General features: G+C 35.6%; 1 long non-coding RNA gene across 1 annotated transcript in view; it reads right to left on the bottom strand.

The window, feature by feature from the left end:
* LOC141494740 (uncharacterized) overlaps nucleotides 1-27,497 on the bottom strand; it is a 106,418-nt gene extending 78,921 nt beyond the window's left edge. The window contains exons 1-2 of the long non-coding RNA XR_012470555.1: nucleotides 27,365-27,497; nucleotides 19,955-20,138 (exon numbers count right to left, since the gene is read on the bottom strand). This is a non-coding gene — a long non-coding RNA (uncharacterized LOC141494740). The remainder of the gene's footprint in view (nucleotides 1-19,954; nucleotides 20,139-27,364) is intronic.
* Between the last annotated feature and the right edge of the window lie 263 nt (nucleotides 27,498-27,760).

Below are 27,760 nucleotides of genomic sequence, written 5' to 3'. Positions count from 1 at the left end.
ACAACATATCATCTTCCTTTAACTTCTAGTTGCCTTTGCTTTAAAATTCCACTATTTATGCTATTAGGATCACTCTTCTCTAGGTCACCTAGATCTAAAGCCTTGTAGTCACCTTTAGAACCATGGAATTTTTAAGCTAGCAGGGAGATCATGAGATCATAAATTGGAAGGGATCTTAGAGGTCATGAATTCTAACTCATCCAGTTGAAGAATCTTGGTTTCCAGAGATGTTAAGTAACTTGCCTAATATTACACAGCTAGTAAATGACTAAGGCATGAACTTGAACCCAGTTCTTCAAGTCTAGGATTCTCACCCATATAATATACTGATAAGGTATGAGCAGGATCCTGGAAATTATAGATTTAAAACAAAGAATATCAGAATATGGATCCCTCATTTTATAAATGAAGAAGCTGAGGTTGAGTGATTTGCTAAAAGTCAGAGAAGTTGAACCTTTTCATTTTAAGGTGTGACGACTAAGGTCTAGAGAGGGGAAGTGATTTGTCCAATACCAATCAACTAGTTAGTAACAAAGCTAAAATTCTTCCTCTAGTCCAATGTTCTCTCTATCATACCATGCCACCTCTAACTACTATCATGGTAAATTGTTTCTTTGTCATGATTTATGAACTCAGGTGTTCCCATGGTAAGCTTGTCTAGATACAATAACCCTGTACCTCTATTTCTATTGGTAGAATTATGATATGAGTGTCCACAACTCCAAATAATGGAACACATGGCATACCATGTTCGGTCAGTCACAACATTCTATCAATTCTGCCTTTGAAATGTCTTTTAGATTCTGCTCCATTCTCTTGGTGCTATCTATATAGTGTCAATGCTACTATATAGATACTCATGAACATAACCCAGATCACTGCAATAACCTGCTAAATTATCTTAATGCTTCTACTCTCTTCCTCTTCTGATATATCCTGAACATCTCCTGACATATGGAAGTTTCTAAAATAATAGTTTCATCAAGCATTCCATTCAAAGACCTATTGTGGCTCCCCAGAGCCTATCACATTAAGTGCAAATTCTTTAACTTGGCAGACAAATCTCTCCATCCATCCATCCATCCCTTGAGGGAATTACATTCTCTAATGGATGAAAGGCCCTCTCTGTCTATTCTGATAAAGTTACTAGACAACAACTCCCCCCCCCAAAAAAAAACCAGCATCAAATTAAAAAGGGTAAATTCTATCTGCATTAGAGCTCTGCTGCATAAAGCAAGAGAACTATCCATGTAGAATATATCTATATATGTCTTATGTGTCTATATAGATGGTTGGGAGTCACAAAAGTGATCAAAGATTCAAGTTTCATGCCATTTTATCTGCACTTCACAAGATCTGAGCCTCTATAGATCCTCTGTGGCAATATTAGATCTGACTGCTCTAGTCACTGTTTTTATACTTTGCTACTGTGCCTGCATTGCTCTGCTCCAGCAGGGTTGGAAAAATGCCATCTTTGGGAAAGGAACCTTTGTTGTCAGGGCACTAACAAGAAATTGGAAGGTGCTACCCTTTTTTAAATAGAAGCAAAAATTGTGTATGTAACACTGTTTGAGGGTCCAATTATCAAATTTGCCCCTGCAATTAAAAACTGACACCAGATAATTGGGTAATTGTATACCTAAGTGCTCAATTTGTGTGGGCAAATGAGGGAATTATAGATGCACATCAATATGCATGTAAATTTTGGTCCATTAAAATTTAACTGTCACCTCATGTCAATCATGGGGACAGCCAATCATATCACATCAGCCTGAGTGAATAGTGTCTGCTGAAACTAGTGTAAGCACATTTGAAATTCTCACTAATGATATGAAAAAACTAATGACACAGCTTAGGTAACACCTATAATTAAATTTAAATCATATCATCTTTCCTGAAAAAGAATAGAGCCCCTCAACCATTGTTTCATAGACTAATAGAACTGTCCACAAAGTAGGCTGTACAGACTTTGCAGCAGAGGTTAGTGAAGGCAGGTCCAAAAAGAGATCAGATTAAGAGATTAAGCAATATTTTAAACTTTTATGGAAGTCTTTTGTTTTCAGACAACACTCATTTCTGTATTATATGCTTTATTTTCCATCTCCTTCACAACTCATGGAGCCTTTTCTTAAAACAAAGAGGAGGTTCTTTGTTAAGCAAAAACCAACCAACACATAAACTGTGTATGGCAGCATAAGAAGATTCCACACCTATATACACCGCTTCATGGAAAAAGACTTGGCTCTTGAATTGGAAGACTTGGGTTGAAACCGCACATCTGCTGCTTGCTGTCTTTTCTATATTGGGCAAATCATTTAACTTCTTTAGGCTTCCATTTCTACTTTGAAAATGTGGAGATGGGATGAGATAGCTTTTGATAAGTACATTTATCTCTTTATCTATAATTCCTTATCTGAGGCAAAACTTTGTCATTATAATTATACAATATGCCATTTGATGTTAGTGACTGGACTATTGGTTAAAATTGTAATACCTCACTTTTAGTGATCTTGTTCTACATTTGAATGACTGGTCTGGTTCAAGCAGGGTAGAGCAGAAAAAATGCAAGACCTATAGTCAAAAGATGTGTTAGAATACTATCTCTTGCCCCTTACTTGCTTTTCTGAGTCTCAGGAAGGTTATCAATTGCTTGTTTGCTTAAACATCCTATAGTTTTTAATGCTTATTGAAGGCAGAAAAATTAGATTTTCCAAGCATAAATATACTTCGCACCTTTAAAAAGTCATAGGTAGTTCAAAAAAGCTACATCATCTTGGACCAAGATTGAAATGATGGCTTTATTTTACTTGAGTGTTCTTAAGTCACCAATCTGCATCTCCCCAAAGAAACAATGAAGTCATTTGATCTGCCCTAAGAAAGAAAGATAAATATCATTTTGAGAGTAGAACAAAATAACTTTGGGAATCCTGAATAACTGAAGCAAGATATATCATCAGTGCCTTTGTCTTCATAATTCTCTCCCAAGACAAAAATTCCTATCTCTACAGACAAACTACATATCCTATTGAAAGAAATCATTCAATGAATTACAGCTTTGATGGTCTCAAGATGCCTATATGTGTAACATGAGCTAAAAGAAATCATTCCAGTGAACTCCCTAGATTCTAAGCATCATCCATAACATAACATAACATGACATGACATAACACAGTATAACATGACATGACGTGATGTGGCAGCCATGTGTTGTGCCATGGCTGTCATAAATGACATGTGACATGGCGTGGCACGAGTGAGGTTTGTGTGGCATGGCATGAATTGCATGAATGGCACAACTGACATGATATGGCATGATTGGGACATAGAATGACATGAATGACAGGATCTGACATGGCCTGATATGACATGACATGAATCACATGGCATAAATGACATGACATGACATGAATGATGCTTGATCTTTGACTCAGTGTCCTTCCTCCCCGATGAAATATTTTGTGAAGCAAAAATGACACCCCTATGAATAGACTTTCATCATGTTCATACTCATAGAGGAGGGTCTAGATAGCTAGTTACTGAGCTCTGATAGAAAGCACTGGACCTGTAATCAGGAAGACTTGAGTTCAAATCTGCCTTCAGACACTTATTAGCTGTGTGACTCTAGGAAAGTCACTTAATCTGTTTGTCTCAATTTCTTCAACTATTAAATGGAAAAAATAACAGTACCTACTTTGCAGAGTTCTTATGAGACTATAATGAGAATACCTGTGACACACTTAGCATTTGCCTGGCCCATAATAGGATCTATATAAATGCTTATTCCTTTCTCTCACTTTTTTTCCTCTCTGTCTAAACATATGATGATGTCAGTTAATAGTTGGTTGGAGGTTGTTCTATGCCTGATTAGGCATAAAAAGATAATCATTTTAATAAAGCCAAGGTAATGATTTTATTTGTGTGTGTGTGTGTGTGTGTGTGTGTGTGTGTGAATGTGGGTATAAAACCTATTAGGGGCAAAGCTTTACAAATATTCATTTGATCCTCACAACAACCTTGGATTCAGATCTCTCTTTTGATGTTTCCTTTTAGTATGATAACTGGTAAGTCCTTTAATAATCCTAAGCCTCAGTTTCCTCATCTGTAAAATAAAAGAGCTGGATAAGATAGTTTCTGAGATCCTATCCAGCTCTAGATCAATATAGGAACCTGTTTGCCTTGATTATGTAAATGTGTTATGATGGTTTGGTTTGGTTTGATTTTTGTTTTTTCCTCAGTGAGGAGGGAAGTAAGAGGGAGAGAAAATAAATGCTTGTTAATTGAAAAAATAAAATTTAATTGTAAAAATATATTATATATGGGATTATAAAATACTAGAATTAAAAGGGGTCTTTAAGACCATTTAATCCAACTTTTACATTTTATGAAGAGAATCAAGTCCTAGAATGGTAAAATAATTTTTATCTAAGTCACACAGCTGAATTATAACAAAGCTGAGACTAGAACCATGCATCCTAATTTCTAGTCTAATAGTCTTTCCACTACACCACACTGACTCCAAAAAGCATTAAATTTTAAAATAATTTTGATATGATGGTAACCCTGTTAACTTTGGGATCAAGAAACACTCATAAGATGTACATTCATGCATAGAAAGTGGCACTAGCTTCTTTGAATATTTTAATCTGAAGTTTTTCAGGGTAAAAAGTGCTTTCAGCCAGATGTGAACTGTCATCTAAGCTTGAAGATAAAACTTTTAATTGTACTTAGCATTTCAAGGCCTTTGCCAGCAGTGGCAGCAACACAAGTGCTGAGGCTGATATGATAAGGATGGACCATGACCAAAGCTGCCACCCACTTTGGTATCAGAAGATCTCAGAATAAAAGGTGACTTTTGTACTGATACATAAGGAACTGTGTCCTTAGTCTTCTCATTACAAAGATTTAGGCCCCATGATTCAACTACTAACACTAGTGGCTTTTCATTCCTCCATCTGCTAATCAACCTGACTGGGTAAATATCAAACTATCAACAAGTAAAGATCTAACAGTTCATAAAACACACAATTCTAAAATGAAATTGTCTCCCAAAAAGCAGAGGCAGAAGGAAAAGAGACAATCAAATAAGGTTATTAACTCTCTCTCTCTCTTTTTTTAAGTTTTTGCAAGGCAATGGGGTTAAGTGGCTTGCCCAAGGCCACACAGCTAGGTAATTATTAAGTGTCTGAGGCCAAATTTGAACTCAGGTACTCCTGACTCCAGGGCCGGTGCTCTATCCACTGCACCACCTAGCCGCCCCAGGTAATTATCTCTTAATGGTATAGTAGAAAAGAATAGTAGAAAAGAGTACATATGGCAAAAAAAAGCAAATAAAGTCATTATTATTGTTATTATGATTACTGTCATTATTGTTGTTTATTGCATCTGGGATTACAATTGGTTTTGCTTATTTGTCAATTGTTCTTTATAGCAACCTTATGAGGTTAGTGCAACAATTATCCTCATTTTACAAATGAGGAAAATGAACCTGAAAGAATTTAGCCATTTTGCCCAGAATCAAATAGCTAGTAAGTGTCTGGGACAAGAGTGGAAGTCAGGTCTTCCTGAATCTAAATCTGGCATTCAATTGACTATGTTCCCTAGGATGAGCCTATAGGTTCATGAAGTTTTTCTGAATGAATGAATGAATATATTCTTCAAGTGTTTGCCGCATGTCAAACACTGCACTAACCACTGTAGATACAAATTAAAGATAATCCCTGAACAAAAAGAAATGATGAGAGTAGTCTTTCTGTGGCAATAATCCTAGAGATAAGGGTAAGGGAAAAAATGAATAGATGTCAGTTACAAAGGACAAAAGGAGGGGTGGAAGAATGAAACAAAACAAAACACAAAATAAAGATTTGGGCACAGTGCTGTCCATGGTAGCAAAGTACTGCTTAGCACCACAAAATTAACACTTCCTTTGAGTTTCACAAGCATCCTTTCAGAAAACTAGTGTTAAAATTATGACATATCAGCTAACAATGTAATCAACTCCTTCCACTAAAGTCCTACTCCAATATTTCAGTATGCTCAAAGGTTAAGCAAGTAGAGGTCAATTTTTGGCAAACTCTCTCAGGTTAGAAAAACTTCATATATCTGGTGGCCTCAGATTACTAAGAACCCACCTAGTTCAATTTATAGACTCATACTAGATTGACTGCAGGGTGATTTTTTTTTGTCAGAGACAACTCTTGAGGATTTTATATTGAATTATAGAGTGTTTGCAATCAAATTCAGAGAAGGGAGTGCCAATGAAACCAATGAAATTATAACTCCTTGGAACTGTTGAAACATGTAGCCAACTTTAAGACACAGCAAAACTTAAACTGACAATAAATTTTGACCAGCATCTTGATTCAAGGAAAATGGGCCTCAAATCTGGCAGATTCATCTGTAGTAAATATAACACCTAGTCTTTGAGTAGAGTTAATTTCTTTTTACCTCTCATCCTCATTGTCTCTCTATTTGGATCAATTTTCTCATACTTCTTTGCCTTCTGTGCCTATAAACCTTTACAAATTTAATTTCAAAACTAGTTTATCCTGTTTACTAGTTTTCCATCATTTTACCCAATTAAATAGATTGTCTATTTTCTTGTATACTATATCACTTCTATCCCACTTCAATTAAATTTTGAATAGTGTTAAATATTTCAACAAAAACTATTAAAACATTCAGAAAGTCTTTTTTTTAAACTAGAGAAATACAATCACAAAGTAAGGAATTGTCCACTGATAAGGGTGTTCAAAAAAAAGAATTAACAAAGGAATCACATATATGAATAATGTTGAAGAGTTGTTGCTCCCCTCCCCAAAAGGTAGACTATACATTCAAATCAATATTTATTGAGTATCTTCTTTGTGCAAGGAATTTTTAGGGTTTGAAGGAAAAGGTATATTAGATATGGTCCAAACTTTCAAAAAACTTACAGGTTATTAGGAAAAATAAGTTATACACAAAAACCCATAATACAAATTAGAATGTGGTAAGTGTATAGGAGAGCCATCAAATGCATTATACAAGTTCTAGGATAAAGAAATCATTTGTGATATGGCATTTGAGTTAGGTCTTGAAAACAGACTCAAAAGACAGAGATGACACTGGAAGTAAGTTCCAAGGATTCATGTAGCCAAAAACATGAAAACATGAAAGTGTAGAATAGTATTAATAGTTTCACTGAACTGCATACATATATATATACATATATATACATATACATATATATATGTATATATATATATATATATATAACCTATTGAAGACTTTTCAGTAGATGAGTGATGCTATCAATGATATGTACATTAGGAAGCTTAATCTAGCATCACTGTGTAGGATGAATTGGAGGTAGATAGACAGCCATTTTTAATAGTACAAATGAGAGTTAATAAAAGTAAGAGTAAGGTAGTGGTTCCAGGAATAGAATCAAAAAATACTGAGGATGTAGAATTCACTACACTTTTGACTGTTTGGATAAGGAGTGGGAAATAATAGGAAGCAGAAATCTAGGAAGAGGAGCAGTTTGGGTAAAAGACAAATGAGTTCTTTTTTTGGTCATAATGAATTAGATTATTCAAAGAAAGAAGAACATAATTTACCTTGAGGTAGTAAAGTCATTTTAATGAAACATTTAAGAGACAGGATACCACAGTATAGTCATTGATTGAATGATCACTATTTAAAAGGAAAGGAAAGGGAGGGAGGAAGGAAGGAAGGAAGGAAGGAAGGAAGGAAGGAAGGAAGGAAGGAAGGAAGGAAGGAAGGAAGGAAGGAAGGAAGGAAGGAAGGAAGGAAGGAAGGAAGGAAGGAAAGAAGGAAGGAAGGAAGGAAGGAAGGGGGGAAGAAATAAATTTTACCTAAATTAGGATCTCCTTAGCTCTCAATATGCCCATTACATATAGCTTGGAGTTAAGGTCATGCACCATTGAGTAAATCCCTATAATGTAACATGACTTGGGACCAAGATATTTTTTTCTTCTGCCTTATTCTCTTACTGTCCATCTTTAGCTCTTGTGTCACAGCCATTTGACAGCCATAGCAACAGAGATATTTTCTTTCTCTCTGAATTTGTTTTATTCATGGTCTTTATCCTCAAGTATTACCTCATTTTCTATTGTTACATTTAGTCCATTAGTCTTACTTTAAAATTGGTTTCTTTTCTAGTATTGTCTCATTTTAGTTTCTCATTACTTGAATCTCTCATTTTTGCTACAGAGTTTATCACATTACTCATTTGACCCTTCTTCTGGTTATTAGTCTTCTTATTCAGTATTTGTCTCCTCTCCCATTCTTATTCACAGCATTAGGTTTACCCTTCATGCTTGTCTTATTCTAATCTTCAAACAGTCTCAATTTTTGCTCTTTTTCATAATTTTTTTCTCACACTATTTATTTTGCTTTTACTCATCCTATTATTCCCATGAATCTCATTCCAGGTCTTTATTGTTCTTGATTTGCTAAATGTTTTCTCCATTCCCTAGATCTTTGTTTTTCACCAAATCTCCAAGTGCCTGATTAGTAGGGCTAATAACACCCATTAAAACTATAGAAGCATCTGTCCTAGAGAGAAAACTGCTTCTCTAATTCATCTCCAGAAACCCCATGAAATCTATACAGCAATGGCCACCCCCTGGGCAAATCTTTACCCTCAGAGTAGGGAAGCCAACAATCCCCTCAGACTCCCTGCCCTGTGGGAAACATACTCCCTGCAGGAGGGTGCTATAACAGCTGCCCACCCAGCATTTTGCCAAAAATCCCTCAAAATGTAGCATCAACTCATCAGAGAGCTTGTTTCTCTTACAGCATGCTGCAAATCCTTGAGAGTCATCTGGGTCTACAAAGTGTCGTTCTGAAGTCAGAAATTAATCCCAGGGAAGCAAGAGCTCCTCAATTCCAGCAGCTAGCAACAGAATCCATCACTTTTCCTACCAAGGTAAGCTGAGTGACTGAATGAAACTTTCTGTTTCATTTCCTATGATAAAGAAAAGTAATAGGACTCTGCCTCTGAATCAAATGCCCTTCTCTCTCACAAGGGAGCTTGTCTCTTGACAAAATGGGTGGTCTGTGTTCAGTAGTCTGCTTTTCTTTGTCTTAACCACTATCCACCAGGCACTAACTAAAAAGCTACACAGAACCCTCACTAATGTCAGATTCCTAGTTTGCCCTCTCTTCCCTCCCATTGAAGCTGACATGTCCTAAGTCTATCACCTCCAGCCCTACTGAATGACTAACTGCTCAGGCAGTCACTTCTAAAAGAGGTATTTCCTGATTCTCTACTACCATCACCACCACTGCTCAAATTATTAACACTCTCAGCAGATAGAATGCAGCTTTTCTAGTTAAGATTCACTTAGTTTAAAATAACCATTTAAATGCTGTTTCAGATATTTATTATACTCAAAGTTAATAAGCTCTGCACCTTAGTTTCCTCATCTGTAAAATGGAGTTAAAAATAGCACTAATCTCACAGACTTGTGAAGGTCACCTGCGATAATATCTATAAAAATTTGCAATTATTAAGGCACCACAAAAATAATATTTGTTGTTATAAATATTTTTACTGAAATCACTTTGTACTGAATAGTTTTTGAAAGAATAATAAAATAATATACCTGACACAGAGTAATCCCTTAAATGCATTAAGGCTGATGGTGGGGGAGCAGAGAAAGAAATCACTTTGGGTTTACTTGTATGTATGGCATATCCTACCAACACCACTCCCACCTATACAATATAATACAAACTCCTAGGAGGGAGGGACTATGTTTTTATGACTGGTCAAAGGATGAGTGGTAGCTGGTCTTAATAAGGAAGACCTGAGATCTTATTTTTTAAATTTTATTTATTTAAGACATTAGGATTAAGTGACTTGCCCAAGGTCACACAGCTAGGCAATTATTAAGTGTCTAAGGCCAAATTTGAATTCAGGTCTCCATGACTTCAGGGCCAATGTTCTATCCACTATGCCACCTAGCTGCCCCTGGGATCCTATTTTTGATGAATATCAGCTATGTAAGCTCCCTGAACTTTTGGTAAGTCTCAGTTAAAACTATCCCAATGATTTATACTTAGTGATTAATAAATATTTGTTAAATGAATTTAATAAATTTATCTGAATTAATATATTCAATACAGATGACTTAGAGTGTTCCTGCACAACATTTGCATTTCATTTGGGGTCTTCTATGCTTTAAACTGAAAGAAGAGACTAAAGTAATGTGGAAGTCATGACAGAGTCAGTGGAGAAGATATTTGAAGAGAAAGAGGTAGAGAAAGGGGAAACTGATGATTGATGAGCTTTTAACCTGAACAACTATAATAAAGAGAAAGGAAAAGACACCTTTAGACCTTCTAGGGTGTCTGTGTCTGTGTCTCTGTATTTCTAGTTAGATGTACCTGGATCTATGTGTCTATCTGTGTATGTGACTTCTCTATTGGTTATGGACCTGTTAGAAGGACTTGCCTGGTATCATTCAACCAGTATGTATTGAAGGCTTGAACCCAGGTAATTATTTTTTTAATTTTTAAAATATTCTATTAATTTATTTCACCAATTATATGCATGGTTTCAACAATCATTTTTTTAAGGTTTTGATTTTCACATTTTTCTCCCTCCCTCCCTCCCTTCCCTCTCTTCTTCCCCTGACAGAAAGCAATCTAATAAAGAGTATAATGATGTTAAACATGTATTCATATTAATTATGTTGTGAAAGAAGAATCAAATCAAAAAGGGGGAAAGTCACAAAAGAGAAAAAACCATAATTCACAAACCAAATTTTAAAAATTGAAAATTATAGACTTTATTCAGCCTTCAGATTCTATAGTTCCTTCTCTGGATGTGGATAGTATTTTCCATCACAAGTCCTTTAGAATTGTCTTTGATTATTGTACTGCTGAGATGATCAAGTCCGTAATAGTTAATCATCACACAGTGTTGCTGTTAGTATATACCGTGTTCTTCTGGTTCTAGTAACATCAATTTATGCAAGTCTTTCCAGACTTTTCTGAAGTCCCTCATGATTTCCTTCAGAACAATAGTACTCCATCACATTCATATACCACAATTTGTTCAGTCATTCACTAATTGATGGGCATCCCTCAATTTCCAATTCTTTGACACTTTGAAAGGAGCTGCGTTAAATATTTTTGTACATGTGAGTTTTTTACCCATTTTTTGTCATGTATTTGGGATACAGACCTAGTAGTGGCATTGCTGGAACAGAGTATGCACCATTTTGTTATCCTTTGGGCATAGTTCCAAATTGCTCTCCAGAAAGGTAAGATCAAGAACCCAGGTACTCCTAACTCTAAGCCAACCCCCTAACTATTATGTTTTGGCCACCTAAATAGACTCTCATATTCTCAGTGATTTTTTTAAGAGTTTCCAACCCCTGTCATTGTGTTTTTTCTAAAAATTTTATCCAACCACAATAGCATGAGAATAGATGATACATGTTAGGTTTTCTTTCAATGATTGTTGGGCACTGATTTAATCTAATATTGTTCCTCTTTCCCATCTAAATCCAAAAGTTCCTAAGGCAAAGAAGAGTCAGACTCTACAACTCTTTCAATACAACAGGATGCTCAATTTTTAGCTTGGCTAAAAATATGACTGAAGGCAGACTTAAAATACCTTGAAGCATCCAGCTTTTAATATATCTATCAAAAGAAAATCGAAACTCACACAAAATGCAGATTTCAAATAGTGAGGATTTACATTTCTAAAGAAGTTATTTTTTATTTAAGAAAGTATCCACATGAATTTTTTTAAATAGTCATCTCCAAAGTATTTAAGTGCTCATATACAGAGTACTGATTGATTGATTGGGGCAATTGTTGGGAGAGTGAAAGTTCAAAGTCCATTGTCAATTGTTTGTCCATCACCAAAGAACAATCTCTAAAATCACAAAATGTATGTCAATGAGAATTCATTTCAAATTACTCAGTTTTTCATAAATATATCTTTGGGGAGCAGCTAGGTGGTGCAATAGATAGAGCGCTGGCCCTGGAGTTAGGAGTACCTGAGTTCAAATCCAGCCTCAGACTCTTAATAATTATCTAGCTGTGTGACCTTGGGCAAACCACTTAACCTCAATTGCTCTGCAAAAAGAAAAAAAAGAAAACCTCAAAAAACCCATAAATATATCTTTGATATGAAACCAGATCCAACTGTATTCTTATGGTTATTCAACCAATGAAGAGTAGAAGCCTGGGAAATCTCAGCTAACATTCACAATTCCTGCTTCTTATGCCTCTTTTAAATTAATGAGGTTCATCTCCCATTGTGAAGGTAGAACTGCATCTTCAAATGGGATGAGGGCTGGGACAGTGGCTGCTACATCTGTCCTGATACTTTGAGAGTGGGTGGAAAGAAAAAGGCTGTAGTTCCAAATCATTTTACCTAAAATTGTCTGACATGTGTCACCAAGGATGGATTCATGACTTCTCATGAAACCACACCCTTGCCAGCAATGTTTTTTCTGGTTTCAGTCATAAATGGCAATATATCATACTAAGAAGAGACCTGGAGCCCTGAATAGGAAGCACAGGAGATCTGGGGTCAGACCTTGATTCCTCTACTTGCAAGTTATAGAAAGATGAGAAAGTAATTTCAACCTCTAAACTTCATATAAAGTAAAGTTACTGACTACTTGAATTGCCTTTATCACAGATGTATTATGAGCCAAGTATTTCATAATCCTTTTCCACCCTGGACTGAACCAATAATTCCAATGGTGTTGGGAACTACTGTTAAAAACAATTCATTCTACCAAGGAAAGTTGGTGAATATTTTATTATTTTTAGTCTCAGAGTATTTTCTGAGCTACTGGGAGATTAAATTACTTGACCAGATCCCACAGATAGAATGCTATGAAGGTACAACTTAAACTCAAATTTTTCTGACTCCAGAATAGATCTCAATACACTAAGCCTCACTACTTTACTTGCAGATTTTTAAAGATGAGAGCTATGATTATTGTTCAGTAACATTTTGAGTTTTCAAATAAGTACAAGGACAATGAAAGACCAAAAATACTTCTCCATTCCACCCCATGTCACTGACCTTATAGTGGTCAACCCCTAGTGATATTCTGGTTGCTGTGATTGCCACAGCTGCAAAAAAAGGCAGTTCATACTTGGTTGGCACTGTTCCAAACAAAGAAATGTCATATTTTCCAAAAGTCCAGATGTAAAGATTTCTCTCTATGATTTATATGTAGGTTATTTTTTGAGGGGGAAATTGAATCTCCTTATCTCACAGAGTCTAGAAATACAATAGATAGAGGCCTAATAATATTATTAATCATGATGGAAGTTTTGACTTGTTCCATTTCTGACCTGGCCTAGTTCACCCTTTCTTAAATAATCTTGTCCCCACCCCTTCCTCACTCCCAGGGTTCCCTATATTGGTGCCAAACTTAGTGTGGACACCTAATCAACTTTGCCATACTAACTCAGAATCTCTAAATTCAAGTGCCTCCACCACCCTCAACCTCCGGCCAGCAAGGATCACAGGAATGTGCCATCATGCTTGGCCTATGCTATTCCTGAAAATGACAATATTGATCATTTCACTCCTATAAATTTGATCCCCTAATTCTCACTGTATGAGAGAGTTTCCTCTATGAACTTAGACTTCCTCAAAGACCTATTCCAATAGGAATATGAGCTTTCTTCTTCAATAATATGCTATTAGTTTTTCAATTCTGGGAGATTGTGCTACTAACATAATATATATGTTCTGTAAGGATCCATCTAACTAATAGTGGAGACTTACCTACTATTGTAGCTTGAACTCTATGTTATGAATGATATGACCATGAAGAGTCAATAAACAAAAAGAAATATCTATGGTCTATTTGGAATGGCCAAAAAAAAGATAGAGGATACTAATAATCCTTTACTTTTTAGACAATCTAAAAATATTAATTTAATTTCTGATTTTCCAAATATAAGCTCTTAGGTTCATATGACCAATGAATCCATATATTTTGGGGAAAGTTAATAATATCAATAATGACATTAATGAATGAAATCAGATCAAATAAAAAAACTTATCCAAATTAACAGATTCTCCTTGGAAAGGCAAACAAAGGAATTGGACCAATTGGTTTCATCATGTCTCCACACCTCCCAAAACATAGACTCTATGAGACCCAATTTATTTTACAGATGAAGAAACCAAAACATACAAAGATTTAAAGAATCCTGTCTTGGGTTCCAAGATTAGAACTCTGGTTGAAGAGCCATTGCTCCTTCTACTGTACTAAACTGTATCCCATTTTAAAACACAATTTCATGGGACTCTTGGCCATCTCACTTCAAAATGCTCATGATGAAAATAAACAAACTCATTAAAAAAGAGACCACCATGAAGATAATCACAATTTACATAATTATGTAACTATTTTTGCAGAAGATGAATTAGAGAGATGTTAATAGCATTCTCCAAACCAAGTCAATATATGCTTTGATAGCTGAAGACTTCAAAGCACAGAAGATAACAAACTATTTGTTGAAAGTATGGCTCCAACTTGAGATAAAACAAAAAAAGTCAAAGGTTATTGACAATTCAGAAACTTCACACCTATATATTCTGAATTGTTTCCTCAATAAGAGAATCTAAGGGTATAGGACTTGGTGAGTGCTGAAGAATATCACCAACAATGAAACATACTATCTCAAAAGAGAAACAAAATGACCATCTATCTAAGATAGTAGATAGAGTACTAGACCTGAAGTTTGAGCCTTCCCATGTTCAAATATGGCCTCAAGCACTTTCTAGTTTACTCTGACCCTGGGGAAATCATTTAATCTCTGTTTGCCTCAGTTTCCTTATCTATAAAATACCTCCTAGGGTTATTTTGAAGATAAAATGTGATATGCAGAAAATGTTTTGCAAACCTTAAAATCCCATATAAAAATGCTTATTGGTGACTGATCGTGAGCAGCCAAAAATTAAAAATTGATATTAAATCAGAAAAAAAAGATTTATCATTATAATCACAGACTTGGAGCTGGAAAAAAATTCAGAGTCTACTTAATCCAACCACATCAATTTTGAGATGAGAAAACAAAGAAGTGAAGGAACATCTGTGTGGTATAATTCCAGATCTGCTGCATGAATAGAACATTGACCTCACTAGCAAACACTCAACCATACTACTTGCCAAACCCTTCTGTGCCTGCTCCTGCCCCTTGTTGATCCCTAAAGAGGTTATTCTTTTAAGGTAGACATGCTGTCTACCATTTCTCCCTTGGCTCTGGGATGGTATGAAGGCAACTTAAAAAAAACTCTACTTGTTAAGAATTAAATAAATACCAAATGCATGGTGAGAAGTAAAAAATCTCAGGCCTGTAACATTTTCCTAAAGAAGTTATCAAGCAAACAATCCTTTCTCTTCCTTCCCTCACACTAATGGGAAAAGAGGAGTCCATCCATAACCATGACAGGTTCTTGGCTTGCTGCTGCTGCTGCTATATCTCACTTTGTATTTAGACAGAGGTCAAATGATATTGGCTAGGAAATGTCAACTTCTGGTAGAAGAAAAGAACTGGGGAAACATGGGAATGAAGCCTCCTCTTCAGTGTACAGGAAACTCCCCTTCTCAGTGCACTGAAAATGAATGATTATTTGGAGGTCCTGTTTTGACAGTGATATCATTTAGATTTGGGAAGAACAAACTTTATTCAGATACATAATGTTATAATATTTAGAAAATGAAGGAAAGTCATAAAATTGAGAGTGTTGGATACTACCTCTATATTGATATCTCCAACTAGACATTTTCTTTCCCAGATCACTTTCCCTCAGGGAGATAACACTGGTAATTAAATGAGTTGTATAAATTGTTCCTAGGTAAAAGACAGAGAAGGGAAGCAAGTCATGGGTTAGAGCAAGGGAAAGTTGTTTGGCTTCTTTAGTTTGCCCATCAGAAAGTAGAAGTCAAGGCAATGATCAGGGAACCTGCTCAGATATTTTAAACTTCCCTTCTTTTGGTAATGGATTGCCCCACAGAGGCTGAAGATTTTTGTTTTCCCATGAAAAACAGAGATTAAGTATTTTCCTCTCTGCTGAACACACACAGAAAGCCTGGCCTAGAAATGGGATACATACAGTGGGGAAGAGAGTCAATTTCTATCCCATCATGAATCCTCTCAGCAGGTAAATATTGATTACATTTTCCCACTGCCTCAAGCCATTATGTCTGATACCACAGCCTGCTACCAGATATAAATTTTCCCCCTTGTCACCATGGGGATATCAGAAACAGTGAGGCAGAAATTTTCCCAAAAGGAAAACAACAGAAATGTAGCTTCTAATTATGAACATTTAACATGAATCCTCAGTGCCAGTATTCTTGGAGAAGTACTATAAGGGGCCCAGCATAAAGATAAATGTCAGCCAAATAATCAGAGTTGACCTAGATGAATAGTAAGAAATCCCCAAATCAAGTCTAAAAGAGGAAAGTAAAGCAGAGGCCTAGGGTTATTGATTATCCTATGAATTATTGAGATAGCAGCCTTAGGGATTCTTGGGGGGGGGCAGGACAGGGAAGGAACAGGTATTGACCTTGATGCAGCAAAAATACCACTGGATATGAAGTCAAAGGAACTCCAAAACTCATTTATGCAATATACCATCTGTGTGTCCATAGGCAAGACCATGTAGCTGTATAGGATTCAGTTTCCTCAACTACAAAATGAGAGGATTGGACTAGATAACCTCTAAGACCTCTTCTAACTCTAAGTCTAATATCCTAAGTTCTATGATATTATGATCAAAACCACTGTATATTCCTTGACCACCAGTTGCTGAGTCTGAGACAAATGATAAAATCCAGGTTCATTGCATAAAAATCTGAGTATGAACAATCTCATTTTGATCCTCTGCCTCCCTACTTTCGGCAGCAACAGTGTCTATTTTGATTACCCTTTATCACTGTGCCCCAAATATCACTGTATTACAAAGCTTGATTCTAAATAAAGGATTCATGAACCAGAATTTGTAGCTAATCACTCAAATAGTTATGATATCTTGGATAAATCACTTAATCTCGTTGACTTCTGTTTTCTCATCTGTCAAATGGGGACAACAATCCTTGATCTGTCCACCTCACAAGCTAGGTGGCACAGCAGATAGAACACTGACCCTGGAGTCAGGAGAACCTGAGTTCAAATCTTATCTCAGACATTTAATAATTACCTAGCTGTGTCGCCTTGGGCAACCCACTTAACCCCAATGCCTTGCAAAAACCTAAAAAAAATTATACATGTAAAATACACATACATATGTTTTCTGAGTTGTGATATATAAATGTAAAGGATTAATATTAAGAAAGGACAGTCCACCTAAATAGACATCTACCATTTCTGTGTATTATCTACAAAGAATCACTAAACCAAAAACTTTTTATCAAAAACAAAAAGTTTGGTATCTAGAGAGAGCAGTGAAAAATGACCATTAATTTCAGAAGCAAATGGTCTTTTAAGAGAACCAAGTTATATACTAGAAAATAGTTGATTCTTTGGCAGTTTTCCCCTTTTCTGTTGCAAGCAAATGAGGGGGACTACTTGGGACATGGAATAAACACCTTAGGTACTTCCTGAAGGCCATATTCCTTCTCCACCCTCATCCAACAAACTGTGGAGGCTTCACTTAGAGATATTATCAATGAAAAGTTCCTTCCCACCAACTTTCCAATGAAAAAACTTAGGGTTGATTTGCCTATAAGCTTCTCCATACTTAATATTTCCCCCTGACTTACAGATAGCAAATTCTTACAACTATTTCTCTAATTTCTGTCATTCAGAACCATCTTCTGTTGTAATGAAAACCTTTGTCCCAGGCAATCTTTTCCCAAATTCCAATTTCTATTAAATTCATTTCACCTTTATATTCACTTCCAATCATTAGCCCTATCTTCTGCCCTTGTCAGAGGAGGGCCTTTGGAAGACAATCCACTCTATTATTAAGCAAATACGTGTATTCCAGATCTTTTCTTCACACACTCTCTCCATATTTTGACACCCTCTCTAGCTTTGGTCATTAATTCTATCCAAATGATTCAATCTGATTCAATAAGCATTCGTTGTCTTTTGAATGCAATACTCTGTACTAGGAACTGAAGTTACAAAGACAAAGAAGAAAAAGTCACTTCTGTTGGGGAGTTTATCACCCTCAGTGAGGATATCACCTACAAAATAGTTAATTGCATGAATGATCATTTGAAGAAAAGAAGATATTAACAACTAAGGGGATTAAGAAAGGTTTCCTGGGGACAGCTAGGTGGTACAGTGACTAGAGCACTGAACCTGGAGTCAGGAGGACCTGAGTTCAAATTTGACTTCAGACACTTAATAATTACCTAGCTGTGTGACCGTGGGCAAATCACTTAACCCCATTGCCTTGCAAACAAACAAACAAGCAAAAAAGGTTTCATGGAATAAATGGTACATGAACCGAACTTTGAAGGAAAATAGGCATTTTAGAGGTGGAGATGAAGGAATAGCCTGAGCAAAGGTGTGGTGATGAGAAATGGGATGCTGAGTTCAGAGAACTAAAAGTAATATTGTTTTACTAAAACATTAGATGTAAAAAGAAGCAAGTGAAAAGAAGTAAGGTTTTAAAAGGTAGACTGAAAACAGATCATGAAGTTTTTGCATGTCTATACAAAGATACTCAAAATTCTTGAGTAAGAGAATGATTTGGTCATTCCTGGCTGCTTTGTTGAAAAATCAATTGGAGATACTTTTTTTAACTTTATTTTTCTTGGAGGAATTGTCTGTTTTCTTTTGTAATGTGGCTAATATGGAATTCTACATGTATAACCTGTGGTAAATTGCTTGCCTTCTCAAAGAGATGGGAGAAAAAGGAGGGAGGAAGAAAATTAATTTCTAAAATTTTTAAAAAAGCAAATGTTAAAAATTATTTTCACATGTGATTCTCAATTAAGAAAAGGTTTTTTTTTTAGAAAAAAGAAAAATCAATTGAACAACAGAGAGACAGGATACCATGAATGTAATTAGGATGTTGTAACAATAGTCAAAGCAAAGGATGATGAGAACAGGTACTAGCATGATCATATGAGTAAAGAAAAGCAGATCTATTCTACCTCATACCTCAATTAGTCCCTTCCTGCATCACATCAATCCTTCCATTCATCTCTAATTTACTCCTTATCATAGGCTGTTCAAAACTCTTTCTCTCCTCTATCCCCCATTTCCCCATTTATTCACTATTTCAACATAACTCATTATCTACATTTCTGAGAAATTTGAGATTATTTGCTAAGAACACCATCTTCCCTTCAAAAACCCATCTACAATTTCATCCATCTTTTCTTCCTTTGTTCCAGTTTCAGAGGATAAATCAAGACATGCTAATCTCTCTTCTTGTGTCTGTGTTCACATCCTCTTCCATCTCCTCTGAGAGCCTTATTCTCTTTCATCTTAACTCATCCAATCTATTGAGCTTTACTCAACTTATCATTTAATAGCCTCTATGATTCCAACATTCTTTTAGCTTATATCCCATTAAAATCTACATACCAACCAAACTATACTGTCAGTAATTTTCCAAAACCAATATATCAGTTCCCACTTCTCTATACTTCCCTTAGGTATCCCCTAAATAAATTATTAGAAAAGACCAGAATTTTGCTTAATATGATACCATTTCCTCACAGCCTTTCCTCTATTCTCTATCTTCCCTTTCTTTCATTGCTGAAACTCTTAGGAAAAGTAGCTTATACTTTTTGCTTCCCATTTTTCATCTCCCTTTCATTCCTGACCCTTTGCAAACTGGCTTCCAACCCCACCATACTACTGACACTTCTCTTTCAAAGGTTAACACTGACTTCTTAATTTCTAAAACTGATGAAATTTCATCCTCAATCAAAACTACCTTTCTGCAGTGTTGATCAGCACCTTCTCCTGGGATATTCTCTCTTACCTTAACTTGTGCTCATTTCTGATTTTCCTCCTACATGTCTTCCCACTTCTCATTTCCTTCACTGGTTCATGAAGCTTTTCCCATCTCCTGAGTAAGTTCAGAAATAGATACTGTGTTTCCAGCAATGTAGAGTTGGAGAGAGGTGAAAATTCATAAGTGCCTTTTGCTCTCTCTGGTGCCACCCCTAGAGAAATAAAAGTTGAAGGTAAGACAGGTTTTGCCTCTGTTTTATATCCTGGTGAATTCTTAGATTGCTGCTTTGATTAAAGAGTTAACCTTCACTGTGTTGCTTTGAGCTCTGTTCTGGTTAAGCAATACAGAATCCAGGTGATTAAATTACTCTAGGCTGGTCTATCTAGCACAGTAACCATTCTAATGAGCTTCTAAGTTTTTCTGGTTTAAAGGGAATTGATATTCACATTAAGAGATAAGGCTTTCAAAATGTCTTTTTAAGAGTGATTGTAAGTTAATAGAGTTTTAAAAATGTCAATTCTGAGTGTAGAAGAGAAGAGAATATAACCAGCTGAAGAGTGGTAAAGACCAAGAGATAAGTTGTGAACAGAGAAGCAGTTTTGCTTGGTGTGGATTTTCCCAATGGATAAGTGACATAGTCCAGAGTCGTGAGTTAATCCACACATGGATTTTTCTCCCTCATGTTCAATGTCAGGTTCCCATAAATGTGTGCCCACTCCCCACACTGACAGATTTTGAATGCATTAATGGCAGTGTTACTAAGTTTAATGTATGGATTCTGATGTAGTCAATCATACATGCACTCATTTTAATATATAAATATCTGTGATATTATTTCTTTTGTCTTATTGTCAAGAAACTGGTTATTTTTAAGATCTGTTTCATTATTGTTAGTAGCTGATAGTATAAATATTAATGCATTAATAGGGACTCAAGAGTTAGAGTGGAGAATAGGGGGAATGTTTTCCTTCAACAAGAGAATCCCCCAAAACTCTGAGAAAGTTTGAAATGTGGTGAGGGTATATATTCGGGAATCTAAATCTGCCAGAATGAGGGTACCTTACCCACATGCCTCTTCCAAAAAATGATATGATTTTATACTAAGATGATAGAAGGTATGAGCAAGGAAGAAGAAGGCACATAGAACCAAAGAAATGACAATTCTTTTAGTTTTCCATCAGTTTCAATCAGCCCAACTGGGCCCGCTCCAAACATAAGGCAGTATTGTATAATAGTACAGCAAATATACTACAATTACATTTGGTTACTGAAATATGATTTAGATGGTGATTTGGATTTCAAGGTTTCAGATACAAAAAAAAGAAAAACTTTTGGTCATGGAAGGAGTCCATCTAATGAGGGACAGGAACAATATAGTTATCAGGAGATTTACAATCAATCAAAAGAACTTTAAATAAAAATGAAGGAGGAAGAAAACAAAAATACTAGCATTTATAAAGCACTTGAAAGCTTGCAAAGCACTTTATGTATTGTCTAATTTGTTCCATAAAGAAATCCTTGTAAGGAAAGTGCTATTATTATTCTCATTTGCAGATGTAGAAAATAAGTCGGAGCTAAGTGACTTGTCCAAGGTCACAAAACTAGTATCTGAGTGCAACACTTGCATTTGAGTCTTCCTGATTCAAAGTCTAGCACTAACCCACTTAGGTGCCTGGTCAGTATGTTTCAAATCAAATGTTGTAAACATTTGTGGATAACAAAAAAGAACCTTGGGAAAAGGATATCAGTGGAAAGGAGTAATAATTCTTATCAAACAATATCTAAGAAGAGAGTTTGTATATGTACATTTACACAATGTGGGGAATTAAAGGGAATTAAAGGTCTAAACAGTGAGATTTGGTGGAATAAAATGGATGATTAGATTTGGTAGAATAAAATAGACTAGATTTTGGAACAAAAAGTAGAGAAAGGACCCAAATAAATATATTAAATAAGGAGTCAACAAAGCAACATTGCATATTAAAAGGATGTATTCCTGTAAGGAAATCACAGAGTAGAGACAGATGATATGGAAAACAGCTTTTGAATGAAGATCAATAGAAAACAGCTACAAGGGACATTTTGGTCAGAAAAAAGAAATTGATTCTGAGTTAAAGAAATAGATCATAAACTTGGCTTCACATATTAGCAATATGAATCTTCTATTATCTGGAATTTGCTGGAGTGCTTTCCCATTCTTAATTATTTCCTATTTATCCTGTCTATACCTTATTTATACACATTGTCTCTCCCATTAGACTGTGAGTTCCTTGAGAGCAAGAACTGTATTTTGCCTTTCTTTATATTGCCAGGATCTATCATGATGGCCATAGTAGATATTTAATAAATAGTGGGTATTTAATAAATGTTTCTTGACTAACTCTGCCAAAAGCAGAACAGAAGATAAAATTTTGACCAACCTTGATCATCATGTCATTTTTCAGAAAATAGAATAGTTGATGGAAGAAAGAACCAGGTCCTGAACATTTAGAAATAATGTCTTTGTTAAAACAGAAATAGTGGGAATCTTCAGGAAAGGATGGGGGAAATCTAAGAATTTATGATAGAGGAAAGGAAAACTGGACATAGCTTTTCATGTACCCTAGCTATAGGGAGAGTAGATTGCAAAGAACTCAGAAAGAATATAAATAAGATCCTATGGCCCAAAATTCTATAGGAGAAATCAGTCTAAGAAGAATGAAAGAAAATCTAAAGAATGAAATTCTGCTTACACAAAGAGAATCAATTATGATCTGTAAGAAAAGAGGAAATAGTCTAAAGAGACTGACATGAATGCACAGGAATCTCATCAACCAGCTTCAATTTTTAAAAACATATAGCTAGAAGATAGAAGGGACTAGGTAACTGCGAATGAATACAAAATAGTGATATGGTCTTAAAAGAATAGTCTCAGGAGTGATAAAGTTCATAGTGAGCTGAAGTTGGCCATGAATGCTAAGAATAACATAAAAAAGAGTTCCTGTAGCTATGATGGAGGCAAGTAAAATCAAAGGACTCTAGGTAGATCGTAGAATAAAAATAGACTAAGAAGAGAAGATAAAAATGATTAAATTCCCATTTTGATCCTGTTTTCTTTATCATAAAGATCTCTCTACTTTTCTTTATTATATATTTAGAATACCTCAAAAAACCTCATTTAGAAAAGGCAGTTATCATCAGTAAGAGCCAGAATGGCTTCAAGAACAAGCCACGACAAACTAATCTCCTTTCATTTTTTGACAGGGTTACTAAACTATTAATATAGGAAACTGCTCTAGACATAGTAGTAATAGACCTAGATTTTAGTTAAACATTTGACAAAAACTCTTACTGACAAAAACTCTTCACTGACAAGACATAGAGATGGAGGGTAGGTAATGGTAGGAATGCATTAATTTGGAATTGCCTGAAAGATTGAATACAATACATAGTCTTTAATGAATTAGCATTAGTATGAAGAAAATTCTTTAGTCATTTACTGTCAATAAATGTTTATTAAATACCTACTTTATGTCAGGCATAGGTAAAAATATACAGAGAAAGACAAAAGACTGTCCCTACTCTTAAGGAGTTCACTCTCTAATGGAGAAGACAACCTGCAAAAAAAACCTATGTACAAGAACTTCTGGGATGGAGGTAGGTGAAGCTAGCCTGGATTACAACCAAGAATTAACTACCCTGAAAAATTCAGCATATTCTTTCAAGGGAGAAGATGGATTTTCAGTGAAATGGAGCATTTTCAAAACTTTCTGATAAAAAGACCCAGAATTGAACAGAAAATTTGATCTTCGACTATGAGACTTGAGAGATGATTAAAAAGGTAAACAGAAAGAGGAACAAAAGACTAACAAAGAACATCAAACTGTATACATCCCTACAATGGACTTCTAACTCTTGAGAATATTATCTCTCTTGGAATGGTCTGAAAAAAACTATGTAAAAACAAGATATATTTAAGAGAAGCTAGAATTAATCAAAAGAGGGAAGACAATAACATTAAAGGAGATTGTAAAACATTTCTCACAGAAGGTAGGATTTTAAAAGCTGGGACTTGAAAGGAGTCAAGAAAGTCAGGAGTTGGACTTGAGGAAGGAGAGAATTACAGACCTGAGGAACAGCTAGTGAAAACACTGGGAGAACCTGACCTTGACCCTGTTCTATTCAATAGTGACTTGGATGAAAAGACTAATGTTATTCTTATTAAATTTTTAATGTCACAAAATTTACAGGAATTGCTTACATGTTGAATCACAGAAGAGGAATTCAAAAGATCCTTCACAGATTAGAATCATTAGTCAACTGGAATTGATCTCTCTAAAATGCAAGTCTGACCATGATGCTGCCCTATTCAATAAATTCCAGTAATTCCCTGTTACTTCCAAGATCAAATACAAAAATCTTCTTTTTGACTTTCAAGATCTTTCATAATCTTTCCCCTTTATACCTTTCCAGTTTTTTACTTATACTTTATTCCTTTCCATGTACAGGGCAATTAGGTGGTCCAATGGATAAAATGTCAGACCCGTAGTGAAGACTCATCTTTCTGAGTTCAAATCTGATCTCAGACACTTACTAGCTATGTGGTCCTGGGCAAGTCACTTAACCCTGATTGTTCAGTTTCCTATCTGTAAAAATGAGCTAGAGAAGAAATGACAAACAGCTCCAGTACCTTTGTAAAGAAAATTCCAAATAGGGTCACAAAGAGTTGGATGTTGTTAGGGACTGTTGTGTATGGGAGCATTGTAAATTATCTTCACCTGGTGTCCTTGAGCACCAGAGCCTTATCTTACTGAATGCCAGAGGAGTGGGAATGGAAGTGGATTAGAGACTGAGGGGGGGGGATATTTAAGCACTGGTATTTTGGTAAATAAATGGAGCACTCGGAGATCTTGATGAAGTACTTGTCTCCTTTGTCATCCTTGACTCCCACCCCTCCAACGCTCACCTGGGGAAGATTGAGGGAGTCCAGAAGTGGGACTCAATATAAGAGTGCAGAACAGGGACTCAACAGGATGTGACTTGAAACAGCTGAACAATAAGCCTTCCACAAACACAGAAACCCTTTTTGTCCTTTCCTCAATCCCTTTTACATACACTACATTTCAGTGACATTGACCTCCTTGCTTATCCTCACATAGAACATTCTATCCCTTAACTCGGCATTTTCACTAACTGTCCTCCATGCCTAAGACTCCTCATCTCCATTTCCTTGCTTCCTTTACTTCCTTAAAGTTTCACCTAAAGAGCCAACTTCTAGAAGAAGTGTTTCACACTCAAACTTGACTTTATGTATGCTGTCCCTCTGAAATGAACTCCAATTTATCATATAAATGCTTACACTATAAGTTTATAAAATATATGTATATAAACATATATACATACATATATATTATATATCTTCTTGTTAAATAATTGTTTGAATATTATCTTAGACTGTGAGAGTAGGGACTATATTTACCTTTCTTTGTATCATATTTAGTGTTATATCTAGTAAATCATTGGCACATAATCAATGCTAGTTGACTGACTGACTATATAAGATGAAATTTACTAGGGAAAATCTGAATTCCTTTATATGCCAAAAAAATCAGTCACACATATAAAATAATGGAGATGTAGAGAGACAAAAGTTCATGTGAAAAAGATCTTGACTTGGTTGGATGGAAGAGTAAGAAGAGGACAGGACAGAGAGTAAGTTGGTGTACTATAAGATTAACGTAAATCAATATTTTGACACGGTAGGCTTAAAAGCTAATATAACAAGTATGTGTTCATTGACTTTGTATTATATTTAAGACAATACATATAGCAACTGTGGCCTCTCTCATATGTGGGCCCCAAGAAAATCTTCCTCAAATTCAAGGTGGTCTTTGGATCAACATACACTCTTACTTTTACCAGTCACAGAACATGGTGGTAAAAAAGCAAAAGACATTTAATTGTATAGCACAGAAAATAAAATAATAAGGAAAATTTCCCTACCTCCCCATTTACAATATTATATATTATCTAACTAATGAGGAAAAATAGTCTTATAGAGAAAAACCTGTCTTGCAGAGAACAAATGGGAATATGTATAGATGGAACATATATAGAGAATGTGTGAGGCCAAGAAGAAAGCATCAAGGGGCCCATGTTGAGAATTCATGTGATCAGGCCACACATGTGGAAGACAAAAATGTAGGAACACAATATGATCAGAGAGTTCAAGTGGCAATGACAGATCACACTTTGAGTGCTGCAGAACTTCCGGTGTCCTCAGGTGATATATATCATCATATTGCTTTCTATTGGGCATCAAGCATTATATTTCCACTTTCTAATGGATGGCTCTCTGTTTTTTATTTGATTGCCTCTCCTGGTAGTATTATGGTCATATAAATGTTCTTGGCTAGCATCTGTTGGAGCTATGTTGATAGATAGGACATGGTCAGAGATATTTTTTGTCTAGCTACTTTGTAATAATTAATTCCTGGTCAACCTTGGAAATCTTCACATAAAGGCTAGATAACAACTCATCTGGATGTTATAGATGTGATTCCTTCATTCAGTACAAGATAAATTTCTATAATTTTTCCCAATTCTGTGACTCAGTACACCTAAGTTGAGGGTTCTAGTTCTCAGAACCTAACTAAAAGTATAAGCATGCCTGGGCCTTGTTTTGAATCTCAGTCTTCCCTTTTTACTTCCTTCTCTAAAACCCTGTTTCTAAGGTTTTCACTATAATGAAAAGAGTTTGCAGCATTTTTCCTGTCTATTCTTTTCTTTATCCCTCCCAAGATAATAGAGGTAATGGATGGATGATTCTGCTATTAGGTATATCAGGTCAATGGGTAAAGCCAATGTTACTATCTGCATTCCTTGTTGGTTCTTTCGATTCTGCTTTGAGCTGGATTTTTATCTACAAGAACTTTATAATTTTTATGTTAACCCTCTTGAGCCCAAGGATGCATGCATGCATCCTTCCCCCTCTGTGGAACAACAACAACAAAAAAAAAAAAAACTAGGGTTCATTTAGACATTTGGAGTCCCCACTAATCATTGTATTTCCCTGAGGTAGCTAGAGAGGGTCAAAGCACATAAATCTTTCAGAGATAGAAGAGATTAAATCAACCCAATGTTGGTTACATAGTTTCTCTCTTCCTTCTCTTTATTTAAGTGAAGAAAATGGAATACCTTGTGTTTTTTTCCAAGGAAACACCTACTGGTATTCAAATTCAGATCAAGTAAGTCAGTGACCAGTGACTTCTCCCACTCTACTCTTTGATCCAATTGCCAAACCAATACTTCCATGGCCTTACTGTCCTTTCTGCCTTCTTTTTTCCACCCCACTCCCCCCAACTTCAACTCTAGGTTATAGCATGGAATCAATTGCAAACCAACAAGATGACACCAAAAATTAAGTACTCAAAATGAGTACAAAAATTAAGTACTTACATTTACACTCACAAGTCATCCTTAAAGATTTCAGTTCATGTCCAAATTTCAAGATGCCTTCATAAGCCCCAGACTAAAGGTGCTGATTCCTCATTCATCTGCTGTCAGATCCTTCCTGAGGAGTTGCCAGTCACGAAGACTGTCAGAATCAAAAGGAGATAAGCATATGTTTGCAGAAGAGAAGAAAACAGTCCTATATGTATGATGGAATACAGTCAAAATAAATCAATAGGAGTAGTTACAGACATGAACCACAGAGAAAAACTGTTAATTACTAGGATTACAGCTGATGCCTATTCATTCGAGACTTTTGTTCAGGGGAAGGCAATTTCTTTGTACTATTATATAACCAAAATCAAGAGAATTTTTTTAAAAGTCTCCTCTAGAACCCAGACA

Source organism: Macrotis lagotis, chromosome 8, assembly GCF_037893015.1.
Source record: "Macrotis lagotis isolate mMagLag1 chromosome 8, bilby.v1.9.chrom.fasta, whole genome shotgun sequence".
NCBI lineage: Eukaryota > Metazoa > Chordata > Mammalia > Peramelemorphia > Peramelidae > Macrotis > Macrotis lagotis.
This window is presented reverse-complemented; position numbering and strand designations above follow the sequence as displayed.